The 20412-nt window shown below is 40.5% G+C and overlaps 1 pseudogene; it reads left to right on the top strand.

The window, feature by feature from the left end:
- Window positions 1–20412, top strand: part of LOC139538572 (rho GTPase-activating protein 6-like) — an 82323-nt pseudogene that overhangs the window by 47340 nt on the left and 14571 nt on the right.

The following is a 20412-nucleotide window of genomic DNA, read 5'->3' as shown; positions in this document are numbered from 1 at the left end:
ATTTGTGCGTAACATTGGAGAGAAATAAGCTTTTTGTGCATATGGAACATTTCTGGGACATTTTATTTAAACTCATGAAACATGGGACCAACAGTTTACATGTTGTGTTTATATTTTTGTTCAGTATAGTTAAACATGTTATTACTCCAACCTCGTGAAAGTGATAAACTGACACGTTTTCATTTTTGTCAACAACAACTTTATATCAAAGGAGTGCTTTTGATTTGACAGCCTGCACATGCGCAGTTGGCGCGAGACAACCGTTAGACCCGATGAAGTGTTTCTACACAAGGCTTAACTTTATTATGAACTGGGTGGTTCGAGCCCTGAATGCTGATTGGCTGACAGCCATGGTATCAGACCGTATACCATGGGTATGACAAAACATTTATTTGTACTGCTCTAATTACGTTGGTAACTAGTTTATAATAGCAATAAAGCACCTCAGGGTTTTGTGATATATTGCCAATTTTCCCACGGCTAAGGGCTGTGTCCAGGCACTCCGCGTTGCGCTTAATAACAGCCCTTAGCCGTGATATATTAGCCATATACCACACCTCCTTGGGCCTTATTGCTTAATTATAGGTCAGTGGCTTATCTAGCCAACGTTGCCATGACATCACCTGCAAGTATGATTCGTGATTTTTATTGGAGAAGCAGTTTCTGCCTTTCTTCGTACTGTCTTTGGTGTGGGCGTGTGCCTTGTCATGAATGCTGTCATTACTGGGTTTAAGGAGACAATGCACACATTTATAAAATAAGATATTGCTACTTCTATGCAAATGTTGTTAATAAGTACAATAAAATAGCTGTACAATGCCATTCTGTGACTTTGGCTAATATGCAATTTTTTTGCCATGGTATCGAGTATCGTGATTGTATCGAGTATCGTGATACTAAACCTGATACCGGTATCGAAGCCAAAATTCTGGTATCGTGACAACACTATTGTAGATAACGTTTTAAATTCTATTTTTGTTCTTGTGTCTCACTTGTGATGGCTTGTTCTGTTTGTGGAATTGACAAGAGTCTGTTTTGATAGATTAGGAACACCAAATCATCATCGAACCCTTCTGCTTTTAGAGTGGTTAGCAAGATTCTGTTTTTACATTCTCTTCCAAGAAGAGCCATCGGTCATCCAGGAGAGTCGATCATTCATATGAACACAAGCTCTAGTTTATACTTACGCTTCCAGAGTAGAATGAAAGAAGAGTTTGTATGTTACGTATACAGCATGTAGTACAATAGAAACAGAGCTAGAGCTGGACACTCCTCCATCCACCAACCCCTTCTATTCACTTGACATATACTAGCCTAAATCCAACGGTCTTGTTGACACTTTGGAGGATCTCATCTTTAGTAATGGAAAGTGTCAGATGATTGTTGGGCTTGAGGCATTCAGCTGTCAGGTGAGGCAGAAGTGTCTGTTGGTGTACAAGTGCTTTACTTTTTTCAAAGAGCATGACTAAAAAAATAACCTCCACAGTGACAGATATCTCTGGGGTGTGCGTGTGCGTGTCTCTCTCTCTTTCCCTCTCTGACATGTGTCTTGTCTCCTCACAACAGGATGACTTCACATGGAACAGCATGTCAGGGCTGAGCGTACGCCTGAAGCCGGTGCCCCTCCAGAGCCTCTCAGAGTTGGAGAGAGTCCGCCTGCAGGAAGTGGCCTTCAGCAGGTTGCTCCAGGACTACGACCTGGGTTGCCAGATCACCATCCCTAAAGGTACTCTACTACTCAGGCCTGGAAGCCATCTAACAGTCAGCCACTATCTCCTGATTCCTCCCTTCAGACTCCCATACAGTGAGCAAAGCTATTTGTTCCCAGGCCCTTGGCGAGAGGTTCTTGTTACAACATGTCTAAATATTACTCAACAGACACTAACACCAAAACAGAATGTAATGTATAGTTAATCCTGCATGTTTAGTGTTGGTATAAGAAAGCAATTTGTAAAACCATTTTTTACCCAATTTATTCTTTGTATTCAATTTATTTTTGTATATTAGAAAGTAATTTGAAAGTACTGTATGTAGCTAGAAGTATATATTTTTCAACAGTCTTGCCGTGGTGTGAGGTTGCATGTGTTCAACTCCTGGTCTGTTTCTTGTCAGCCGGGCCCTCTCACAGATAGGGTTGCAAAGGGAGGGTAGATTACTGGAAACTTTCAAAGTTTACCAGTAATCTACTACAATTTTGGTATCTTTCAAGGATTTTACAGATATACGATCTCAATTTGATCACTCTTTTGTTGCTGAGCAGGAAATGCAAACCTGTAGTGTATTCAACGTTTAAACTGGTGTTCGTGAGAGTCTCAGCTTTCCACAGAGGGGTCATATTAGTGTGTAGGCCAAACCGTTCGGACGCTACAGATGTTTTTGTGAGAAGACCGATTTTCAGGATGTCTCATGGTCTGACAAACACCGCTCTAGCTCTGCCACCTTTCACTGCAGAGGCGGCAGGGCGGTGTCAGCGGATGTGGTGGATTGAGACGCAGCCCATGCAAAGAACCAGATATCTCTAGTTTAAGCAGACAGATTTTTATGTGGATTTTTGTATTTTGTTAATTAGATTTCCACGGGGGCACGGAAATTGTAGGCCAAGGGTTAAAAAGGCTTCTAAAGTTTGTCATTTCCACTATAAAATGCCAGACTTGATTGTCCCTAAAGAAAAATATATCAACCCTACAAAAAATGTCCATTACTTATAATTTGATTTGATTTATTAGGCTCCCCATTAGCTGAAGCCAATGGTGACGGCTAGTCTTACTGGGGTCTGACACATAACGTAAAAGATATAACAGACAAAATAATTTACAATTTACATAGATTTTTAAATATTAACATGTAGTGTGTGTGTGCATCTATCAGTTACAAATACATGTCCGTACATATACACAACAAGTAGGTCACATGGGGGAGAGGCGTTGTGCCGTGAGGTGTTGCTGCAGGATTATTTTCTTTCTGTAGCAAACTGGCTCAAATGAAGATCCTAACACGGTATGTAATATATCACAATATATCTAGTGGCTCATTTGAATAGTTGAGATGATCCCAGGGGTCTGTAATAATCCTCTGTGTGGCCCTATCACATGTGGTTTATCACATGATTATGAAATAAAAAATAGAATGAAAAATGTAAACCATTCTTGCCACTAGGGGGGTGCCATTTCGACATAGTCCAAATTCGTCTCCAAATCAAACTGCCTCGTACTCAATACTTGCTCGTACAATATGCATATTAGTATTACTATTGGATAGAAAACACTCTCTAGTTTCTAAAACCGTTTGAATTATGTCTGTGGGTGAAACAGAACTCGACTTAGAGCAATTTTCCTATGTGTATGTCAGAATTCAGAATTGTACTGGCTGTTCTGAGACCTGTGTATTAATTTGCCTGTCCTCTATTGGTTGAGATGCACTGCATACGCCTTCTCCTGGGTGTCAGCGAATAGGGAGACTTGAAATGGACTCTCTGCGTAGTCCCCAAAGGTTATAAATTGAATTGGAATCACGGTGGCCAATCTTTTGGATCTTCGCTCGGGCGCAAAGAGGAGCTTTGCGTATCGTTGTGGAAGCTCTGGTTTTAGCTCCTTAGATAATTCCGGTCATGTTTTTATTCGATATAAGCTTTAAAGACATCATACTCTTGTTATTTTGAACCAAATTATTTCAGTTTATATCAGTTTATTGCGATTTTCTGGCATTTCTTTGTGACGCACTTTCAAGAGTTGGACACTTTCCCTGTACATGCCGAACGTTAGTGGCCATTTCGACAGGACAAGAGGACATCTTTCGACCAAAAGACGATTAGACCGGAGAAAGGACACATTGCCCAAGATTCTGATGGAAGCTCAGCTAATAGTAAGAACTATTTATGCTGATAAATCGTTGTTCTGTTGAAAAATGTTAAACGCATAAGATGCAATTTTTTGGGGGGTAGCTTCGCTTTGGCGCAACTTGTATTGCGCAGTAAGGTTAATTTTAAAAATGTAATTCAGCGATTGCATTAAGAACTAATTTGTCTTTCAAATGCTGTCCACGCTGTATTTTTTTGTCAAGTTTATGATTATTTAATGATTAGACTAAGTCACTCTCCAAGATGGCGCCCGACATTTTCTGCCCAGTTTAGCTACTTTTCTCATTGTATAACCACGATTTTTGTGGCTAAATATGCACATTTTCGAACAAACTCTATATGCATTGTGTAATATGATGTTACAGGACTGTCATCTGAAGAATTCTGAGAAGGTTAGTGAAAAAATTTATATATTTTGGTGTCGATAACGTTATCGCCCCCTTTGCCTTGATTTAATGCTGGGGTGATGTTAGCTCATGTGGTATGCTAATATAACGATATATTGTGTTTTCGCTGTAAAACACTTAGAAAATCTGAAATATTGTCTGGATTCACAAGATCTGTGTCTTTCGATTGCTGTAGGCTGTGTATTTTTCAGAAATGTTTTAGGATGAGTATTTTGGTAATTGACGTCGGTCTCTGTAATTATTCCGGCTGCTTCCAACGCTATTTCAGATTGCAGCTGCAATGTACAACTGTGATTTATACCTGAAAAATGCACATTTTTCTAAAAAAACATATCCTATACCATAAATATGTTATCAGACTGTCATCTTATGAAGTTGTTTCTTGGTTAGTGGCTATATATATCTTTATTTAGTCGAATTAGTGATAGCTACTGATGCAGGAAAAAAATGGTGGAGAAAAAAAGTTGTGTCTTTTGCTATCGTGGTTAGCTAATAGATTTACATATTGTGTCTTCCCTGTAAAACACTTAGAAAATCTGAAATATTGTCTGGATTCACAAGATCTGTGTCTTTCGATTGCTGTAGGCTGTGTATTTTTCAGAAATGTTTTAGGATGAGTATTTTGGTAATTGACGTCGGTCTCTGTAATTATTCCGGCTGCTTCCAACGCTATTTCAGATTGCAGCTGCAATGTACAACTGTGATTTATACCTGAAAAATGCAAATTTTTCTAAAAAAACATATCCTATACCATAAATATGTTATCAGACTGTCATCTTATGAAGTTGTTTCTTGGTTAGTGGCTATATATATCTTTATTTAGTCGAATTAGTGATAGCTACTGATGCAGGAAAAAAATGGTGGACAAAAAAAAGTTGTGTCTTTTGCTATGGTGGTTAGCTAATAGAAATACATATTTTGTCTTCCCTGTAAAACATTTAAAGAATCGGAAATGATGGCTGGATTCACAAGATCTGTATCTTTCATTTGGTGTCTTGGACTTGTGATTTCATGAACATTTGATTATATGATATCCCTGTCGCTTTAGGCTAGGCTATGCTAGTCAGCTTTTTTGATGGGGGGGATCCCGGATCCGGGTTTGTGACTCTATAAAGGTTAATAAAACCTCTACTGCCTCAGAAACCCGGATCCGGGAGCACCCCCCACCCCCCCCCCCACACTGATTAGCATAGCTAGCATAGCTTCACAAGTAAATAGTAGCATCTAAATATCATTAAATCACAAGTCCAAGACACCAGATGAAAGATACAGATCTTGTGAATAAACCCATCATTTCTGTTTTTTAAAATGTTTTACAGGGAAGACACAATATGTAAATCTATTAGCTAACCACGTTAGCAAAATACACCATCTTTCTTTGTCCACCATTTTCTCTCTCCACCACTAGCTATCACCAATTCGGCTAAACTAAGATATTGATAGCCACAAACCAAGAAAAAAACTCATCAGATGACAGTCTGATAACATATTTATGGTATAGGATAGGTGTTGTTAGAAAAAAGTGCATATTTCAGGTAGAAATCACAGTTTACAATTGCACCGACCATCACAAATCGACTAGAATTACTAGATAGAGCAACGTGTATGACCAATTTACTCATCATAAAACATTTCATAAAAATAGACAAAGCATAGCAATGGAAAGACCCAGATCTTGTGATTCCAGACAATATTTCAGATTTTCTAAGCGTTTTACAGCGAAAACACAATAAATCGATAAGTTAGCATACCACATGTGAAAACGTTACCAGAGCATCGATTCCAGCCAAAGAGCGCTATAACGTAATCACCGCCAAAATATATTAATTTTTTCACTAACCTTCTCAGAATTCTTCCGATGACACTCCTGTAACATCATTTTACAACATACATATACAGTTTGTTCGAAAAGGTGCATATTTAGCCATACAAAACCGTGGTTACACAATAAAAATACTAGGAAATCAAGCCTCAATATGTCTGACGTCATCTATCAGAGTGATCTAGTTTAATTGAAAGCTAATCATATACTTGACTAAAAAATACAGGGTTGACAGGAATCGAAAGACAAATTAGTTCTTAATGCAACCGCTGACTTACATTTTTAAAATTATCCTTACTTTTCAATACAGGGTTCGCCAAGTGACGCGATAACAAACAAAATGGCGAAATATGCGTTTAAAATATTTCGACAGAACAACGATTTATCATATTAAATATTGCTTACTTTGAGCTGTTCTTCCATCAGATTCTTGGGCAATGTATCCTTTCTATGTTGTAATCTTCTTTTGGTCGATAGATGTCCTCTGTCCTTCGAAATGTCCACTAACGATCGAACGGGACCCCAAAACGTGTCCAAAGTTTCAGAGTGCACAACAAAGAAATTCCTCAAAATCGCACTAAACGGATATAAATTGCTATAAAACGGTTCAAATTAACTACATTATGATGTTTTTAACAACTATAACGACTGAAAACATGACCGGAGAAATATTGCTGGTTAGACAACGATTTGGAATGAGGCAAGTCCGATGTCCTTCACGCTTCAGGCGCGCGACGAGAAAGGGAGGTACCTATACGTTTTGTTCTTTTATAATGGCTGTGATTGTGCAATCGACTCCATTCAAAACGTGATGACGTACAGACACCCAGAGGAAGACGTAGGCAGTGTCGGTTTCTTCATAGCATTCACTGTCGCCTTAAAAACAGACTCCAGATCAGGGGTAAAAATTTCTGAAATCTGACCCCTGTCATGAAAAGTGCTGTAGATATTGTTCTGTACCACTCAGAGACAAAATTCCAACTTCTATAGAAACTAGAAAGTGTTTTCTATCCAATAATAACAATAATATGCATATTGTACGATCAAGAATTTAGCACGAGGCAGTTTAATTTGGAGACCCAAATATGCTAATGCGGAACAGCACCCCCTATAGTTCCAAGAAGTTAATAAAAGTTTCAGCATGAAAGAAACTTTTTTTTCCTTCTTTATTTTTACAAACTTAAATCTATTTAACTATGTCAGTATGTATTTGTGGTTAATGTTTTGGTGTCAAACTGATGGCAGTTGTGAAAAAAATACAATAGTTGGAAGAGTTAATTGAAAATAATACCATAGTTGATAAGATTATTTTTACATTCATTTGGCTATTTTCTCTTGAACCTATGATCTATCTACTAGAAACACATGGACAATATGGACACAGATATAACAAATGAACACCATATTTTTACATTTTTAAATAAATTACCAAAGATACGATAGATTTTCTGTTAATTACCAGAATTACTGAAGATTCTGGTAACTTTGGCAAATTACCAGTAGCTTTGCAACCCTAGCAAGAAATATAAACTGTTGGAAAAACACATTAAATGTCATTTGAAAAGTAGCAGACTTTAAAATCACCCTGTCTACATATGGATAGAGTTAGGTAAGACAGTAAAGGCAGGCATGTTTTTGTGTGGAAAGTCACGTATGACCTCCATAGTGCTATTGAAAGAAGACTATTAATTAGGATTCACATACCACATTTTAAATATGACATGATTTATGCTAGGGTTGTCTGTTTATGGGGATTTTGAAGCCTCTTTCAGATTGTGATGAGATACATTGGTATATGGAAATGTAATTTTGAGTCATGAAGTGACATGTTACAAGTATGGTAATATCTGGTAGAATGTCAGGAAGTCTTGTGTAACATCTGTGTTCTTTCTTTTCTTAGATGGTCAAAAGCATAAGAAGTCACTCAGGAGGAAGTTGGATTCATTGGCCAAAGAGAAGAGTAAAGAAAAAGGTACTTTCCGACCCAGTGAAGATTAACATGGCTCCTTTTAGTTCAAGGCTGTGGGATAGTCACTGAGTCCTGTATACCTTTCCCACTGGTAAAAAACACTGGTTGAATCAACATTGTTTCCACGTAATTTCAATATGGAAAACTGATTGGATTTGCAAAAAGTCATCCACGTAAAGGAATTGTATCTCTTTTTCATCCAACTCTTAACCTAAATCCATTGACAGTGCCATTTTTTGTTGATTTCACATTGAATTCACATTATGTAAATGTCATGTTCACATTATGTGAATTCACAAATGTGAATCAAAACTAGACATTCAACTGACTTCTGTTCCCAGTGGGTTGTTGTTGTCCAGCTGAGCTCTGTTTTCTCACACTTTGGCCTGGCCAGCCGTTGACAGTGGAAAACTCACTCTTTGATCCATTTCACTGGAGTTCACTGGAGCAGGCATTCTCAGCTGTTTCTACCTGCCGAGCTCTCAGGGAAAATATACAGTAGAAGGGGCTGCTTCAATAATTGCACTGCCGACTGCTGCCGTGCCCCCTGCAACAATGTTCATTCACAGGAATGTGAGTTCTCTCTGTCGGCTGGGCGGTCAAGGAAATAACAAAAACAATCTTGAGAGGTGGCTCAGTCATCACAGCCTATCCTCGGGCATGGCCAACCCTATCCAACTCTCACTCTCTTTTCCTTTTCTCTCAGTGTTTAAAGAGAAGAATCCCTATCTATGTGTCCCCTGACAGGATAGTGGATACATAGTGGGGATATTGTTTAGATTAAACACTACATTTCCCCAAGAACCTATAGTGTCATTTTTTCTTTCTTCAATTAGAGTTCCTATGGGACATTTAAAGAAGGCAGAAAAGCAGGCATGGTTTATAGTCATGCAGGCTTTTTGACAAGTACAGTTACAGTAGATGTTACTTCATAATCCCCGTAAGGTAGATGTTGCTTTGTTTTCCCCTTCCAAATGGCTCATTCATCCCCCCTCTTCTCCCCTGTAACTATTCCCCAGGTCGTTGCTGTAAATGACAATATGTTCTCAGTCAACTTACCTGGTAAAGTAAGGGTTAAATAAAATAAAATACTGTGAAGCAAGTGTATGGATTTATGATTGAATTGAAGCTAATGATGAAGATTAACTTTTGTTTTTCTGTCCCTCCCCTGCACCACAGAGTCTATGCCCCAGGCATTCGGTATAACGCTGTCGCAGGTGATCTCTAACGACCGTGCCCAGAAGCAGCGTCAGGAGCTCCAGACCCAGCGAGAGGAGCACCGTGACGCCATTGACCTGGTGTGCTCTCTTTTGCACCTCACGTCCCGGAGAAGCACTAAGGACAAGGAGCTGTCCAGCAGCAACTCCTCCCTCAGCTCCAACTCCGAAACGCTCAATGAGTCCCCTTTGCCCAACATGCCCGAGGCACCACCACGCACATGCAGGAGGGTAGGTTTTACATGTTTGGGCTGTTCATCAGGAGCCTGAATGTATTCTGTTACACACCCAGATATGCAGGTTCTGCCCTAGCCTTTTGGGGGCCCGAAGCAAGATTTGGTTGAGGGGCCCACCTACCTTGCTGGCAAAACATTTTAGCGGGCCACTGTTGATGGCAACAGAAAAATGTGTTTGTTTTTAAAGTACATTTTCTGCATTTCTACACATTTTGCAATGGGGCATAGAGAAAATGTTGCAGTTTAAAGCACATGTTCTGCAATTCTACTGATTTTGCCATAGGGCGGAGAATGTGCAGTTTTACAGCTAATTTCCTGAAATTGTACACATTTTCCATGACTTATACCATAATACAATATATGAGTGAGAGTGAGTGAGTGAGTGACAAACAACATTTATGTAAGCCCCCTGGAGGTCAGGGGGCTGCGTCCCTGGTTAGTAATTCGGCCAGGATTAGTACAAGTTTAGATAGCTGGCTAGCAGGGTTGGGCTCAATTCAGAATTTGGGAATTCAGTCTCATTCAACCCATTAGTTGAAATTCGAATTGATTTGGCCACACCCGACATGATGTAGAATCTGAATTTTTGTTTGATTGACAGGAAGTACAATTTAATGCAGTGCAATTCAAAGAAATTCCACTCAGTCATAGAACATGAGTTTCCTTGAACATGACAGGTCACACTTTCAGATACCAAAGAATATATAACTTTTCTCTGAAAACAATGTTCATATACTCTTAATCTTAGTGCTTAGAATAGCCTATTATATTTCCACCGACCATTTAATTTGTTTGGCTTCTTTTTGAAGGCTTCGGGGTCAACTTCAGGGTTAAACTAAAACATTCTGGGAAATTTGGTGTTTTCCCCATATTGAATTAAATTTATGTGATTAATGAAATATAATAACCACAACTTATAAAAACTTTTTATTTCATGTAAAAAAATAGTTCCAACAATATTTGATATGCATGTATTTAATGAAATGTTTGATGTTTTATTTACAAAACATTAGGAACACCTTCCTAATGTTGAGTTGAACCACCTTTTGCCCTCAGAACAACCTCAATTAATTGCGTTCTACAGGGATGCTGGCCCATGTTGGCTCCAATGCTTCCCACAGTTGGCTGGATGTATTTGGGTGGTGGACCATTCTTTATACACAAGGGAAACTGTTGAGAGTGAAAAGCCCAGCAGCGTTATAGTTCTTGACACACTGAAACCAGTGCGCCTGGCACCTACTACCATACCCCGTTCAAAGGAACATACATATTTTGTCTTGCATTCACTCTCTGAATGGCACACATACACAATCCATGTCTCAAGGCTTAAAAATCCTTCTTTATCCTGTCTCCTCCCCTTCATCTACACGGATTGAAGTGGATTTAACAGGTGACATCAATAAGGGATCATAGCTTTAACCTGGATTTACCTGGTCAGTCTATGTCATGGAAAGAGCAGGTAGTCCTAATGTTTTGTACACTGAGTGTATATTTGTATATAATACACCTAATACAGAATATAAGAGATATTTGAACAATTTTTTTTTGTTCCATTCCACTGTTCTGGCCAGCAAAATAAAGTTCTGAACTGGTTAAAATCTTTTAGGCCCACAGAATTATGCCTACGAAGGAGCAGCTTTTCTGAAGGAACTTTGAATGTTGTTGAACTTCAGAGAGATGGCCTAACTAACGTTGGACCAGAGCTAGCCCTTGATCATGACTCTCCGTTCCATTATATTGCACATAATGCCGCCTAGAGTTTGAGAGCTAGACCAAAGCTAGCTGACAAGCTTGTGTGTGCAGAGCAGCACCAAAATTAAAATAAAATCACATCTTACCTTTTGTAGTTAATACATTCAATGTGAAACGTGATAATTATAGTATCCTTAACTAGCATTGAGAAAGTTCATAATTGTTCTCTAATATAAAATCTCTCTCCCTAATTTCTGAATCAGGCCTGTAACTTCAGAAGACTATGCATGCTTCAGAGGGAGGGGGAGGGGCAGATAGCCAACACACATCATCTGTCATTTTGTCTTTGATTGACATGCTTCAGTTATATTTTCAGGATGAAATTTTTAAAGTTCTAAATGTCATCCTGAAATATAGCTGAAGCATTTAAAATGTCATCCTGAAATATACAGTGGGGCAAAAAAGTATTTAGTCAGCCACCAATTGTGCAAGTTCTCCCACTTAAAAAGATGAGAGAGGCCTGTAATTTTCATCATAGGTACACTTCAACTATGACAGACAAAATGAGAAAAAAAATCCGGAAAATCACATTGTAGGATTTTTTATGAATTTATTTGCAAATTATGGTGGAAAATAAGTATTTGGTCAATAACAAAAGTTTATCTCAATACTTTGTTATATACCCTTTGTTGGCAATGACAGAGGTCAAACGTTTTCTGTAAGTCTTCACAAGCTTTTCACACACTGTTGCTGGTATTTTGGCCCATTCCTCCATGCAGATCTCCTCTAGAGCAGTGATGTTTTGGGGCTGTTGCTGGGCAACACGGACTTTCAACTCCCTCCAAAGATTTTCTATGGGGTTGAGATCTGGAGACTGGCTAGGCCACTCCAGGACCTTGAAATGCTTCTTACGAAGCCACTCCTTCGTTGCCCGGGCGGTGTGTTTGGGATCATTGTCATGCTGAAAGACCCAGCCACGTTTCATCTTCAATGCCCTTGCTGATGGAAGAAGGTTTTCACTCAAAATCTCACGATACGTGGCCCCATTCATTCTTTCCTTTACACGGATCAGTCGACCTGGTCCCTTGGCAGAAAAACAGCCCCAAAGCATGATGTTTCCACCCCCATGCTTCACAGTAGGTACGGTGTTCTTTGGATGCAACTCAGCATTCTTTGTCCTCCAAACACGACGAGTACCAAAAAGTTCTATTTTGGTTTCATCTGACCATATGACATTCTCCCAATCTTTTTCTGGATCATCCAAATGCTCTCTAGCAAACTTCAGACGGGCCTGGACATGTACTGGCTTAAGCAGGGGGACACGTCTGGCACTGCAGGATTTGAGTCCCTGGCGGCGTAGTGTGTTACTGATGGTAGGCTTTGTTACTTTGGTCCCAGCTCTCTGCAGGTCATTCACTAGGTCCCCCCGTGTGGTTCTGGGATTTTTGCTCACTGTTCTTGTGATCATTTTGACCCCACGGGGTGAGATCTTGCGTGGAGCCCCAGAACGAGGGAGATTATCAGTGGTCTTGTATGTCTTCCATTTCCTAATAATTGCTCCCACAGTTGATTTCTTCAAACCAAGCTGCTTACCTATTGCAGATTCAGTCATCCCAGCCTGGTGCAGGTCTACAATTTTGTTTCTGGTGTCCTTTGACAGCCCTTTGGTCTTGGCCATAGTGGAGTTTGGAGTGTGACTGTTTGAGGTTGTGGACAGGTGTCTTTTATACTGATAACAAGTTCAAACAGGTGCCATTAATACAGGTAACGAGTGGAGGACAAAGGAGCCTCTTAAAGAAGAAGTTACAGGTCTGTGAGAGCCAGAAATCTTGCTTGTTTGTAGGTGACCAAATACTTATTTTCCACCATCATTTGCAAATAAATTCATTAAAAATCCTACAATGTGATTTTCTGGATTTTTTTTTCTCATTTTGTCTGTCATAGTTGAAGTGTACCTATGATGAAAATTACAGGCTTCTCTCATCTTTTTAAGTGGGAGAACTTGCACAATTGGTGGCTGACTAAATACTTTTTTGCCCCACTGTAGCTGAAGCATGTCAATCAAAGACAAAATGACAGATACTGGCAAGTGGCAAAGATTTTCAGCTGGCAGGCAGGCAGACACTAGAATAAGTTTCTGAGTGACAGTGAGGGCTTTACATAGGCGCTTTGTAGCATTTTTTGTGGGACTGGAAAACAATGCCCAGAACGTTAAAGAACGTTATTAACCAGTTCCTATGCTTTTAAAATAATGGTTCGGTTCCGGAACAGTATAGATCCCTTTCGTTCTCTATTGTGGTTCTGTTCGTCGAAAATGTTTGTTATTTTACAGTTTTCGTCTCTTTTCCCTGAACCGGTTCCAACCCCTGACTCACTCAACCCTGTGTCTGTGTGTATCTGGCAAGGGAGGAATGTCTGTGGATTGCATCACTGACCTGGATGACAACCAGTCTCGTCTGCTGGAGGCCCTGCAGCTGTCCCTGCCAGCCGAGACATCCAGCAACAAGAAGAAGCAGAGGGACAAGAATCTCAGCCTCAACCACATCTTTCGACAGGTGCCCAGGGTAGTGGAGAGCTGCTGCCTGCACCTGGAGAAACATGGTACATATACTGCAGTCGTTCTTACGCATATTGTGCCCCAATTCAGAGTTGAGATAAGTCAGGCAACTCAGACGTTCATGTAAATCATTCACTGAAGACGATATGATTTGCAGAGGATTTAATCGTGACTGGATTTATCTACACCCTTTCCCTGTTGTTACAGCAAATTTGTCCTCTATTTCGCCATTTAATTTAGGTCTACAGACTATTGGCATTTTCCGTGTAGGGAGCTCAAAGAAGAGGGTACGGCAGGTAAGGTTTCACTGGAAAATGCTGATTGACAAGTAGATGAGTGTGCATTAAACACACTATGATATTCGTAGTATGTTTCTAGTGTTAAACTGTGGTGGACGTTGTGTTGCGTCGTGTTGTTGTCTTCAGCTGAGAGAGGAATGTGACCAGGGTGTGGAGATCCAACTGGATGGGGAGCACAGTGTCCATGATGTGGCCGCGCTGCTCAAGGAGTTCCTGAGGGACATGTCTGATCCCCTACTGACCAGGGAGCTCTACACCGCCTTCATCAACACCATGTGTGAGGAACACACACACAACCTTGCCTGGCTACACATCACATACTCACATGTTGCTAAACCCACACTACAAACCTCATACCGCAATAACACACAATCTCACCGCCACACTTCACATAGCCTTCATCAACACCATGTGCGAACCTTGTATTTTATTTATATTTTTGCCCTGTCTCTATGCACACTCAAGCACACTGACACTCTAACACACACATAACATGCACACACATTTATACTGACTCTACACGCACACACACACACACACTATCACATACATAATTTACACTGCTGCCACTCAGTTTATCATATCCTGATGCCTAATCACCTTACCCCTATATATACATTTCCCTCTATCACTCCAGTGTCCCTGCATATTGTAAATGTGGTATTGGAACTGACCCTGTATATAGCTTCTTATTTTCTTGTGTTCTTTCTATTTCTTATTTTATTTATTGTGTGTTTTTGTTCTACCTTATGTTATTTTTAGTGCTACATTGATATTGATTACTGCATTGTTGGGTTTGGAGCTTGCAAGAAAGGCATTTCACTGTGCTTGTGCACATGACATTAACCCATTTAATCCCACATTTTCCCAGACAAGAAAATATCAAAATCATTAGTAACCCTTTGAAATAAGGGTTACTAATGATCATTATTTTTTTGAAATTTTCATGGAAAAGTAAGTGAGATAATGTGATGTATTCTGAATTAACATATTTCTCCTATGCAGTCATCAACATTCTTATATATCCCGGCCCACTTATGAATTGCTTACATCCATGCCAGCAATAGTATCGGATCATGCTCTCATCCACTGACAGCCATTCCTGAAATGGCATGACTTTGTGTGACTGATTGAGCTCAGAGAAGATGGGCCTAACCTTAAAAAATGTGTCGTCAGTGATCTTTGTGTTGTCAACCACATGAACTGAGGCCATTATTTCATCAAAGCGATTTCTCCGCATTGCTTCTGCAATGCTTTCATTGTGTACATCACTGTCAAGTGACCAGTACATGTGTCTTCTAGGAACAGAGCTGTACCCAGATGTGACAAGGATCCCATAGAATGTAAGGAGCTCATCCATACTCAGATACAGTTGCTTGTCCTTGGTCTGGGTGGAGTAGAGGTTGGACATTTCAATGGTGATCTCTCTTAGGGTGGGTGGATACATTAGTAGGAAAACATCCATTGGGTTGGGGGAGCTTTGTTTTACACATTCTGTAGCATTTGGGCTGAATAGTATGTGTTTTGGAATCACAGCGGAGGCAGGCCTCTTCGATTGTTTGAACACTCCATCTTTATTGTTGACCACCTGCAGCTTTTCCCTTGGCTCTTCTGGCCTGCCCCTGTGGCTTGTAGAGGCCCTTGGCTCTTCTGTCTGGACCCCCTGCGGATAGAGGCCCCTGGCTCTTCATTATCAATAGTGGAGGGGTGTGTGTGGGGGGGGGGGGGGGGGGGGGGTAGGTCATCATCACTGATAACATTGTTCCTGTCATGATCTGTTTTCATAGGTTAAGCATATGCATTCAACTGCCTGGCTGGCAAATTGCCTGTCTCCCCCTCATAGTCCATATCTGACCCATCGCTTTCACAATCACTGAGGACAGCATCTTCCTCATTTTGAGGGATAACTGCAATGTTGCATGCCATGTCTGGGCGGTCACCTAGATCCAGCATATCCAGAACTTGACTCAACGTGAAACTAAAAGAAAGAACAGAGTAGGAAGTTAGGTAGAACAAGAACTATGTATGTGTATAAGTATGTGTATACCTAGATGCACTGTGTTATTCCGATGGTCACTATTGTTGCCGTCAACGTGTTTACACATTCTATGACCACACTGAACAAAGTTGAGTAATTGTAAATGCATATATCAATACTAGACACCTTAAAGATGTGTACCAAAAATCTTTGTCCTATCTTTATGTTAACATACTTTACTAACCTTTTGTTTGGGAGCTTTGATGCAGCCATCCTCTTCTCATGGTGCAACCAGGAAGTAAACAGCCTTGGTCATGTGACAATTTACACTAAACATGTGACACTGCACATATTTCATTGAGACCCTTTATCATGTCAATATTTGCTATAAATGCATTGATACATCATTCAGTAAAATTTTTTGAGCCTTATAACTGAAAACATTTTTTATGGTCACTATTGTGACTGATGGGATTAAATAGGTTAAAACTTGAACAGCCCACGCTGGCCCCATATCCCACATTCATGTACACTACATCCACTACAGTGTATAACTCAAATGCTTTGCCACACTCTCAGCACAACACTTCTCATAGCATTCATCAACTCCATGTGGGAAGGGTGTACAGTAACTCCTACAATACTTAAGTTTGTTAAAAGCTCAGAATTTGCTCAGCTAATTCCTATACATCTCTATCGTTATTGTTCTGTAGCTGTAAGAATGAGAGTGAGTTGTGATGAGGTTTATCGTGTCCTCCTCTGCAGTACTGGACCATTCAGACCAGGAGATCACCATGCAGCTGCTGATGTACCTGCTCCCACCCTGCAACAGTGACACCCTGCAACGCCTCCTGGAGTTCCTGGCCACGGTGGCCGCCCATGCCAAGGACAGCCAGGACAGGGACGGACTGGAGGTAAGGGCAGGTACGAGCAGGATATGACAGAGCAGGACAGGAGGACAGAACAGGGCAAGACAGGGCAGGAACGCTGGTTGGGATATCAGTAGTCTAATAAAATGGCTCAAATTTACCGTACTTTTCTGCCTTCGTCTGGAATAAACTTTCATGGATGAATGTTGTAGTAGTACATCCAATGTTGGGTATTTGATATCCATGACAAGGTCATAGTCATCTTTTTATTTTTTTATTTTTTTTACCCCCCTTTTTCTCCCCAATTTTCGTGGTATCCAATTGCTAGTAATTACTATCTTGTCTCATCACTACAACTCCCGTACGGGCTCGGGAGAGACGAAGGTCGAAAGCCATGCGTCCTCCCAAACACAACCCAACCAAGCCACACTGCTTCTTAACACAGCGCGCCTCCAACCCGGAAGCCAGCCGCACCAATGTGTCGGAGGAAACACCGTGCACCTGGCTCCCTTGGTTAGCGCGCACTGCGCCCGGCCCGCTACAGGAGTCGCTGGTGCGCGATGAGACAAGGATATCCCTACCGGCCAAACCCTCCCTAACCCGGACGACGCTAAGCCAATTGTGCGTCGCCCCACGGACCTCCCGGTCGCGGCCGGCTGCGACAGAGCCTGGGCGCGAACCCAGAGTCTCTGGTGGCGCAGCTAGCGCTGCGATGCAGTGCCCTAGACCACTGCGCCACCCGGGAGGCCCTCATAGTCATTTTTTGAAATACTGGCAGCATTTTACATTACAGCACGGAATACATGGTTAATTAACATGCAGTAGTAGTACTTCTGCCATCCGAAACTAGAGCAGAGTGGAGTAAATGTTGAGGATCCATTGACATTCTGATTCTGATTGACAGACATGGCTTTATTCATGTTGACAGGGCAGGTTAAGTGCAAATTCATTCCCACACTCCTCTCCGTTTGTGATTATGTGTACACATTTGGGTGAGACAGGAGAAGCCTTCAAGTCAGCCATGTGCATGAATTGTGTTCCTTTGCTACCACAATCATCACTTATAAAACTGTGGTTATTCTTCATTCAACTTAAAGAAGACTTAAAAGTCATCTGAGTTTTTTTATTCATTGTCACCTTAAATAATCTTTCAAATTTACGTCCATCAATGTAACTTTCAGTATAATCCTGAAATGTTTCCTGTAATCGCAAAAGGTCAGAGGAAAATTCCTTGCAATCACGCACCAAGGCCTGTGAGTTTTGAGGCTGAGTGGCTGCTGGTCAGACCGCCAGAATAAAATAAATTAAAACTTCTTCATCCTGTTATCACTGGGTATTTCGTGACGATGCATAACAGCTTTAATCCTCCCGAGCAGAAGGAGCTTAGGTATGCCAGCACAGTTAGGAGAGCTTCCCAGAAAGGTGTGTGTGCGTGTGTGCGTGTGTGCGTGCGTGCGTGTCCATGCTCATCTTTTTAGTGTTTTAGTGTCAAATCCAGCATTGTCCACTTTAGATCACAGGGAACAAGATGACATCGCTCAACCTGGCCACCGTCTTTGGGCCGAACCTTCTACACATGCAAAAGAGCTTGGACAAGGAGTTTGCTGTGCAGAGTTTTGCCCGTGCCGAGGAGAGTACAGCCATCATAGGCGTGGTACAGAGGATGATCAACACATACGAGACCCTCTTCATGGTAAGCTATCACTTATGGAAAACACTAGAACATGGCGCCAATGGACGGATATATAAGCTTTTATCACAGTAGATAGAGGACAGAGTAAAAAATTGGCACAGCTGACAAACAATTTAACTCTCTTAGTCACTGCTCCCCATTCCAGGAAGAATTGTGTTTAGGGGAATTCTCAAGCTTAATAGAGTGGCTCCATCTAATGAAATGTAAACATGACATTTATACATTTTCGAGAAGACTTAAGCCTCGTTAAACCAAGCCCCAGTACAGAGAGGCTAATGAACTCGTGCCATTGTTTTTCACTCCTGTACGTGTCCTTGTAATGTCTAAGAAAAGGATAAACAAACACTTTTTGGAACATGGATTATTTTTTTAATTAAAACATTATTTGATAAAATATTGAATTTAGCCTTTCCTACTCATAGAAACGCATTGAATAACACATGCCTAAATGTAAAAAAAGAAATCATAAAGTTTTGACGTGTCTGTCCTATCTAGAAGATATAAGAAAGCTCAGGAAATGTTTTTATTTGTTTCTCAAAACTACCTCCATAAATCCATTAATTTGTATAGGTTACCTTCAGACGGGTCCCATCACACTTGTGGGGGTCATAGAGCAAAACACCATCATGTTCGTGAGAGTCTCATCATTCCATTGAGTGGTCATATTAGTTTGTAGGCCAAACCGTTCGGACGCTATAGACATTTTCGTGAGAAGACCAATTTCAGGGATGTCTCATGGTCTGACAAACACCATTGTAGCTCAGCCAGCTTCCACCGCAGATACAGAAGGACGACATGGGTGGATGCGGTGGATTGAGACGCAGCCCATGCAAAAAGCTGATATCTCTAGTTTAAACTGACAGATTTTGATGGGGATTTATTTATTATGTTACTTAGATAGACAGGTATAGACTCTTAAGTAATATTATTACAGTCTCTTTTCGGACCAAGCTCTATTTTTCTTAAAGAGGCAATCCGCAAAATCTGAGGGATGGACCTGGAGAAATGTAAATTCATAAACAGAGCAAGGATTGACCATCCAAGATATACAAATTATAGTTTTTGTATATTTTGAGGCAATAAATAGTATTTGTTTAAATTTACAATGTTTAAAAACATTGGAGTAAAATAAGTTTATATTTTAGTTTCTGATAGGGTACAACAGTTGTATTTAGCTCATGATGCATTTATAAGTTTAACCTAGCTCTATTTTTCTTAACCTTAGTCTGTAGGACCTTCCAACACAAAACCATGTTAGCCCTGATACAACATTCCCTTGGCCATTGTTTCATCTAAGCTATAATATAAAATGAGCATGCGTTAACATATGGTACAGTAGCTTTAAACTGTACATGGACCGCTGTAAATCTTGAGCGATATTATCAATCTCTTGACACATCGTCCGTAGGAGACATTCTTGAGTACATATTTACCGTGCATTCGGAAAGATTTCATATCCCTTGACTTATCCACATTTTGTTACGTTGCAGCCTTATTCTAAAATGGATTTAAAAAAAATCCCCCCTCGTCAATCTACACACAATACCCCATAATGACAAAGCAAAAACAGGTTTTTAGAAATATTTGCTAATTAATACAAAATACAAAACTGAAATATCACATTTACTTAAGTATTCAGACCCTTTAGTCAGTACTTTGTTGTAGCACCTTTGACAGCGATTACAGCCTCGAGTCTTCTTGGGTATGACGCTACAAGCTTGGCACACCTGTATTTGGGGAGTTTCTCCCATTCTCCTCTGCAGATCCTCTCAAGCTCTGTCACGTTGGATGGGGAGCGTCGCTGCGTAGCCATTTTC

Source organism: Salvelinus alpinus, chromosome 14, assembly GCF_045679555.1.
Source record: "Salvelinus alpinus chromosome 14, SLU_Salpinus.1, whole genome shotgun sequence".
NCBI classification, from domain to species: domain Eukaryota; kingdom Metazoa; phylum Chordata; class Actinopteri; order Salmoniformes; family Salmonidae; genus Salvelinus; species Salvelinus alpinus.
The sequence above is the reverse complement of the archived record's forward strand: the minus strand, read 5'-3'. Positions and strand labels throughout refer to the sequence as shown.